The 8,030-nt window shown below is 47.7% G+C and overlaps 1 protein-coding gene across 1 annotated transcript in view; it reads left to right on the top strand.

The window, feature by feature from the left end:
• Positions 1-7,113: 7,113 nt before the first annotated feature.
• Coq8a (coenzyme Q8A) overlaps positions 7,114-8,030 on the top strand; it is a 28,856-nt gene continuing 27,939 nt past the window's right edge. Inside the window, exon 1 of the mRNA XM_006250387.2 lies at positions 7,114-7,269. The gene's annotated coding sequence lies outside the window, so the exon portion shown is untranslated. The remainder of the gene's footprint in view (positions 7,270-8,030) is intronic.

The following is an 8,030-nucleotide window of genomic DNA, read 5'->3' as shown; positions in this document are numbered from 1 at the left end:
ACCATGTTCTTGTAATACAGATCCTCTGAGAGCCCCGGGCTGTGGAGAGCAGGTGTCCAGGCCGTGACTCAGGCTGTGACTGAGCCGCTTCCCCTCTTGGAACAGCTCCTCCTGTGCTGGTTTTAAGCACGAGGGAGGCAGTCCTGACTTGTTTATATCTTAGCTGTGTGTTGGCATGGCGAGGGGCCCAGGAGTCAAAGGGAATTCTGATTCTGGACACAACTAGGCCATGGGGACCCCGGCATTTGTATGTCAGCAAAGGTGCCTCCAGGCCGGGGACTTGTGGCCGAAAATTATGCTCTTTCAGTTTCTGCCGTGCCCAGTAAGTAGAGACTGACTTGCCGAGTAGTATGAGCTCAGACTGTCCTTTGGCCTGTTAATTAAAAATAAAAGATGATATTACTAAGTAAAAGAGTTGAAAACAAATATACAACCCCCTCCCCCAATCAAATACAAATGAGTTGATTCTTGGTTGTGCCCAATGTCAAAATCCCTTATCATCCGTATCAAGGGACCAGTAAGCATTGAAAGATTGTGAAAGTTCTTGAGGTATGAATAGCTAAGGAATTAGCTGAGATTGCAGAAAATATTAGACATATAGTAACACCTTTGCAAACTCTGGATAATCATGCAGTACCTTCTTGAATACATGGTATGCCTTAGAATGCTGGGTTATCACTTGAGTAAAATGATATTAATATATGCTAATTATATTAATATATCTAATTATGTTAGATATGTAACATAAGTATCTACAGTGCTTTGCATATTTTTATTCATTTAATTCTCAACACCCTATTAGGTATGGGTAGTAGCGTTATAGAGAAGGAAGCTGGGACACCCAAAGTTTAGTTCAGGCTCATGCAGTAAGAGGCAGAGTTGGGATTCTACCTTAGACTATGCTGATGCTGTCGAACATCTTCAGTTTGCCAGCAACTGTGCCAGCTGCCAGAGATCCAGGGGTGAGCCAGAGAAAGTTTCTGATCTTAGGGAATTAACTTACATTCCAGATAACCAAACGATTGCATCCAGTAGTAAGAAGCACTAGAGACAGAAATAAGATAAAGGCATGGCGAGTCCCCCTCCGCCCACCGCACCCAAATAAGGGTCAGACTGGGGTTGCATCTCAGTAGAGCAGTACGGTGACATATTGTGAGGGAGCGGGGGACAGGGAGAGCCAGGGCAGTCTCTGAGCTGGGACAGTTCTTCACACCTTGGAGCATTTGAGGAGGCCTTTGGAGCAAAGTGAGAGCAGGAAGGGGGTCAGCTGAAGACAAGACCTGGAAGATCCGGGGTATGGTCATACCGAGTCTTGAGGGGCACTGTGAGGTCTTGGGACTTTTCCTCTGAGTGATACAGGAAGTCAGCAGCAGGAGGAGAATTTGCATGGCACGGGCTGCCATCTGGTTTAGAATAAAACAAAGGATCCCTGTAGGAGGGTGCAAATAGACAGAGGGGCAGAGAGCTGTCTAATGATGCAGGTGCTAAATGATGCTGGCTTAGCTCAGGGCATTGGTGAGGCTGAAGTAAAGAGGGGTTGACTCAGCAGTCAGTTCGAAGACAGGCTGGCTTTGATGCAAGGTGGGGTGGAAGCAGGTGTCGAGGAGGGTGCCAAGGTTTCGGGTCTCGGCAGTGGAAGGTATGACTGGATCTTACAAGTGTTGAGTTGTTACGGTCAGAACCTGGGCTAGGCAGCCTTAATAAACTAGACTTAGTCAATGTGCTAATTAAATGTGCCAAAGTGCAAAGTAGCAAAGATGTATTCAGTGTGGTCTCAATGGAAAGGGAAACAAAATCGTTCAGTCCCACCCCCAGTCAATCTTCAGGGTCCTGACGTGAGTTTAGGTTTGAATAGAACGCCTAGCTGGGTTGAACTAAGTCATCCTGTCAGGGTGTGGTCCCGTTCTTCACTGTCTCAGCTGGATAGTGATCTGACACAGTGTCAGAACTGTGTGAAGCCTTCCAGGAGACAAACTCCCCCTCTGGCTGGCACCAGGCTTCATCCTTTTCCTTCACCCGGCATAGTCTCCCGGGGAAATTTCAGTGTCTTGGGGTTTATTGTTTCAGTAGTCTGACAGCCAAAGGGTGGGAGATGAGTGTCAAGGGGGATGATGTCCAAGGGCTGCATCAAATAACTGTACTAAGGAGAATGTGGAAGATGGTGAAGGCACGAAGTGTCTGTCCTCCACAGAGATAACGGGGGAGCTGGCGAAGACTTTAGAACTCTGACAACTCACAGAAGGTTTGCAGCAACCTAGAGAATATTTATTAAAGAAAAAAATATTTATTGGAGTTTTAGAGTTTCCAGCTTGTTCCAGTCTTAGCCCCTCACACCAGCTACATGGAGGTCTTGGAATCAGCAGGCTACCACCTCAGGGAGCAAAATGGAGCCGGGAATATGATGCCTTCTCCTTACAAAACTGCCATTCTTTGACCACCAGGTGGTAAAAGGAGGGCCTTTTCTAAGGTTCTCTCTTTGACCTGACTTAAATTCCCTGTTGTGGGAAGCATTAGCCTCCTTTAACTGTGTAGCTCAGCTGTCTTAGTTTGGGTAAACAACAGACTAACAGAAATCCTGAAGAGAGTTGCAAGTCAATGAGATGTCCATTTCTGCTCATGCTTGGGTCATGTTATGGTCAGGACTGACTAGAGGAGGACTTTAGACTTCAACCCTGAGTGACCCAGAGATTGTGCAAGCAGGAAGTTTAGGTTCAGGCAGAGTTGTCAACCTTTCGTTTGAGTGTTGAAAGAAGGCCTCAACAAGCAACCAGTGGTTTGGGGCAGGTGACTTACTGGTTCCAGGCATTTAGGAAAATCTGTGTCTGATCTCTTACCTGATCAGTAAGCCAAGTTGATGTATCCGTAGTCACACGCACGAAGAAAACACAGACTTTCCACGTTGGTTTTGAAAAGTTACCGAACAGCAATTATAGAAAGCAACAACAGTGGATCCTGGGGAGACTCTGATTTCTAAAGACGCCACGTTGTGCTAAGATATCCCGATTTTAACAACAGCACAAAACACTCAGAGCTACAGGAACAAACCCAGAGGAAATAAAAAAGATCCTGGGCTAAACTGGGCAAAATCCTTAGATCTTCTTCTTCAAATACCTTCAAAGAACTGATCAGAAACACCATGTCTAAATAATAAACCAAGACAAAAATATGAGAACGATATGCCCCAAAGTAAAGACACGAGGAAACGATAAGAAAAATAAGATGTGTTGGAGTTGAAAATGGCGTTGAGTCCGAGCGACACATCTAAGTGGGCTGGGGAAAGAAGAGTGCCCCTGGGAATAAGGCCTCGGACATTATTCCAGCTTGGAAAAGAAGGAAAATGAATGGAGCATCAATCCCCTGGGATAGCATCAGGGTTATGGGTGTACACACAGTGGGAGTCTTGGAGAAATAAGATTGGGCAGAAAGACGCAAGAAATAATGGCAGAAGACGTCTCGGTTTCTATTAATGTGGCAAAATACTCAAGATCACCAACTTAAAAATAGGAAAGATTTATTTAGGCTCACGGTTTAGGCCTTGCTCAGTTGGGCGGTGGCTCTGAGGTCTCTCATGAAACAGAAAGTCATGGTAGGATGATGTAGTGGGCAGGACTGCTCACCTCAAGGTCAGACTTCCTATACATTTGATAACCTCCCTATGCCTACCTCCCGTTGATACCAAGCCTTTTTAACAAGTGGTCTTTGAAAAAAAAAATTCAAGATCCAAACTGTCGAAGCCTTCTCAGACTGGTTTTGTGGAGAAGGAAAGAAATAGAAGAGGAGACAGAAAGCATAGAGAATTCTTTCAGGGGATGTTTGTGTGTGTGTGTGTGTGTGTGTGTGTGTGTGTGTGTGTGTGTGTGTGTGTGTGTGTGTGTGTTTGAAGACTGAACAGAGAAATGCAGATGACGGTGAAGAACAGGAGATATTTCTAGAGGCTCCAATGCTCATGGGCACGATTCACAGAGGAATGCAAAACCTAAGTGCATCTTGTCTCTGCCCAATGCCTTGGCACCTTTGGTTATAGGTAGAATGTGTGTGTGTGTGTGTGTGTGTGTGTGTGTGTGTGTGTGTGTGTGTGTGACTATTTGTTTCAATGTGTATACATGACTACACAACACTACACTAATATACAACACCCATTAGGGAAGATAAACAAAAGGGAAAGTTTTCTGACATCTGAAGGTAAGTTTGGGGAAAAGTCACTAGTTAAGATGGGGATCCTACCATCATTCAGACCCAGAAGGAACTCCAAGTGAGTGCCTACGAATGAAATCCATGCATCAGATGTTCTTACCAGCAACAACTGTGTCAGTACCTAGTCTGGCGGAGGAAGTACAGTAACGACTGTCATTTTTTTGTTGTTTGTCCTGTTGGCATTATTAGGGTTATCTTCAATATCACCTTTCTTAGAAGGTATCTTTTTAAAAGTGAGTCCGTTTTTCTAAATTTAATGTTATATTAATTCTTCGTGGATTTCACATCACGCACCCCAACCCCACTCATTTCCCTGTCCCTTTGTACCTTCCCTCTGCTCTTGCAAACACTCTCCCCTCGCCCCCAAAGACAAAAACATCTCATTGTGGGAAACCGTGGTGTGTCAGAGTGTATCACACAGTATAAACCCCTTTGTTCTCACTTCTTTACTTGCAAATGTTCATTGCAGTGAGACCCATCGGTTGGCTTTGAGGCCTCTGGCTTCTCCTACACTATCAGTACTGGATTCTCATCGGGACTCCTCTTGCATATCCTGTTGTTGCCCTGTCATGGAGATCCTGCAGCTTTGGATCTGCAGGACTGGCCCCTTCATACACTTCAACACTTCATTGATGGGGTAGATGTTGGGGTGGACCAACTCAGAGCCCTGAATCCGGGCCTGGGTGGTTGCTGAGCTGGTCAGCCCAGCAGCTTTCCACACCCACACCACTAGGGTGAGCTCTCCAGCATTGTTCCTGCCAATGGTGCAGCTGGCAAGGGGCAGGGCCACCGCTTCTACTCTCATGACAGTACTGCTCAGGTGTCTTTTTTTTTTTTTTCTTTTTTTTCGGAGCTGGGGACCGAACCCAGGGCCTTGCGCTCGCTAGGCAAGTGCTCTACCGCTGAGCTAAATCCCCAACCCCCTACTCAGGTGTCTTAGTTAGGGTTTTACTGCTGTGACCAGACACCATGACCAAGGCCACTCTTATAAAGGACAACATTTAATTGGGGCTGGCTTACAGGCTTACAGGTTCAGAGGTTCAGTCTATTACCATTATGGCAGGAAGCATGGCTGCATCCAGGAAGAAATGATTCTGGAGAAGGAGCTTAGAGTTCTACATCTTGATCTGAAGGTCACTAGGAGAAGACTACCATCTTCCAGGCAGCTAGGAGGAGGGTCTCAAAGCCCACCTCTACAGTGACCACCCAACAAGGCCACGCCTACTCCAACAAGGCCACACCTCCTAATAGTGCCATTCTCTGGGTCAAGCATATTCAAACCACATAGGACAAGGTTCATGGCTTGCTCTCATCTGGTGAGGGACAGGGCAAGCTCTCCCTCTCTCATGAACCTATCCCTCCTACTACGGGTGGCAAGGGGCATTTTGGGGGGTGGGGTATGTCTCCTTCCCTCATGCTACCACAGGGCAGACAAGTGGTAGGGCCAGCTCTCCCATTCTCATGCCCTTGGGGCTGGCTCCATGTGAAGCCCAGGTAAGGTACTGGATTCATTCTCCCTATTGCTGCAGCCAATGAAGTTCAGGGCCTAAATACGTTAAATTTTCATTTGCTCACTTCTTGCTTTTGAAGTACTCCTTGATGACATCCCTGGCCTAAGATTCTCTCCTACTATGGTTCTGGGCTATGGCTGAAATCGAATCTTGACCACATCTGGGCTTCTGCCTCCATGAGCTCCTCTCTGTGGTGGTTAGAAAAAGAGATACACATATCTTTCCTAATGTCTTTTTATTTTTGGAGACTTACAGAGACACATAACGTGAACCCCATACTTATCATTCTCCTTTTGTAAATACTGAGTCATAGCCCATCCCATTCAGTATGCCAGCCCTTTAGTATTTTGAAGCTAGTTCCATGCATCATATTACTTTTGTCTGCCAGTAATTTGGAATGCATCCACAAAACATAAAGACTCTTAAAAACGTAACCACAAAACTGTTTTCATATCTGAAAAGGAGCTCCCAGGAATTCTTAACTTGCAGTGATGAGGATTTCTCTCTCTCTTTTCCCTCCCTCTCTCGATGTGTGTATGTGTGTTTGATCAAAAGAGAAATGTTTTTAACTATAATAAAATAGGCCATATTCTTCCAAGGAATAAGACCCAAATCATATCAATCTGACGAAAACGGAAAATAAACCATGGGAGAGGATAGCAGTTGTCTTAGGTATGTTAGAGGGAAGCTGGCCCGGCATTGCTGGGTAAAAAGGGCTGAGCTGGCATGGAAGCATCTTGGAAAGGCTCGAAGGCTAGGTATTTCCTCCCATTCGGTACAAAGGTGGCATGGTCCTGTCGCAATCCTATCTTCTCTGGGTAAGCAATCCCAGCGGGCTGTTATGTGTCAACAGAGGGACTTGAGAGCACTCCTGGGGCTGTTTTTCACCTTGTAAATGGATCCTTGTTTTGTATTGGCGCTCATAATAAGCAAGCACGATTAGTCTAAATACAAAGCTGGAGGGTTTAGAACTTTGTGGTGTCAGCGCCATAACACTTCCTCAGTCCAAATACATTTTGAGGAACCCAGGCAGAAGCCCTCACTACAGGGCAAAACCCCAGCCTCGTCTAGGCCCTGGGGTGGGGGTGGGGGTCCTTTGTGATCGCAGCAAAACATCTGAGGTCCTCCCGTCCAGGCTCCTAGGAGGCTAAGCTAGAGTCGGTACAGAGCTGACCGGCACATGGCGGCCTCGTAAACTCTTGCCAATCCTCAAGATGCACACGCAGAACAACAACAAGACTTCACTTCAACCCTGGAGAAAAGACAGCGAACAGGCAGATTAGGGACTTCTCTGCGTCTCATTGGTTGCCGTCATTCCACCCTCAGTCCCTATTGGCTGTGAGCCGCGCACGCGGCGAGCACGCTCCCACTACGTCCTGTGGCACTGGGGCAGCTAACAGCGGCTCAGCCAATGGGAGAGCTCGGAGGCGGAGCAAGCGGAGCGCGGCTTGCGCACGCGGGCCAGAAGGTAAACAGAACTGGAGCGTGTGGGGTTCGCTCGCAGCAGGGCGAGCAAGCGGAGGCGTTGTGTTGCTGACGGAGGAGCCTACCTTCCTGCAGCCCGGTAAGGCTGCCGCCTGCCGGCCCGCTGCTAGTCTCAGAACCCCGGGGTTCATTCTAACACGTTCAAGTGACAGAGTGCGGCCTGGGTTGCAAGTTTCCCTTTCAGCCAAGGAGCCTCAGGGCCAGGTTACGGTGCAGCCCTTTCCCGTCCCGGATCTGGCTCAGGGAGCGGAGGGTTGCGCGTGACGCCGTGGGTTCCTGGGGGCGCCCGGAGCCCTCTTAGCGGGCCTGTGCGTCGTCCACGCACGTGCTTGCCTTTCTCCCAGTGTTTCTGAGTTCCCAGACCCTCGAACTGTGCATCGGGCTCTGGCTGCAGTTCGTGTCAGAACTAGACTATATGTTCAGGCCAGCTGTTGGGTTTCATGAAGGTTGGGGTGAAGTCAGGGAAGAAGTTCCTTCCCTTTTTCCTTTTCTTCGTTTCTTTTTGGTCCTTCCTCTTGTTTTTTTTTTTTCAGACACTAGCAGTTTGGACAACTCCTGCATTCTCTGGCACAGAAGCTGTCACATAACACAGCCAAGCCACCTTCTGAGTGTGCGGGGACAGAGAATGCTGTAGGGGCGGGATTGGGTGCTGGGACCCTCCATTGGCTGGGCTTCCTGAAGGGGCAGAGGCTGTGTGCAGACATCCAATCTGGGTTGGGCTTGCAGCTCTGTAGAAAATTGATTTAGGCTAACTTGAACTTGATGTCTGGAACAGGATTCTGGAGCTGGGGTGTGTCAGGCCAACCTTCTTGCCGGAGGATTTGGACTAATGATCATGCC

This window comes from Rattus norvegicus, chromosome 13 (genome assembly GCF_036323735.1).
Source record: "Rattus norvegicus strain BN/NHsdMcwi chromosome 13, GRCr8, whole genome shotgun sequence".
NCBI classification, from domain to species: Eukaryota; Metazoa; Chordata; class Mammalia; order Rodentia; family Muridae; genus Rattus; species Rattus norvegicus.
Note: the sequence above shows the minus strand (reverse complement) of the source record. Positions and strands in the feature narration are given on the sequence as shown.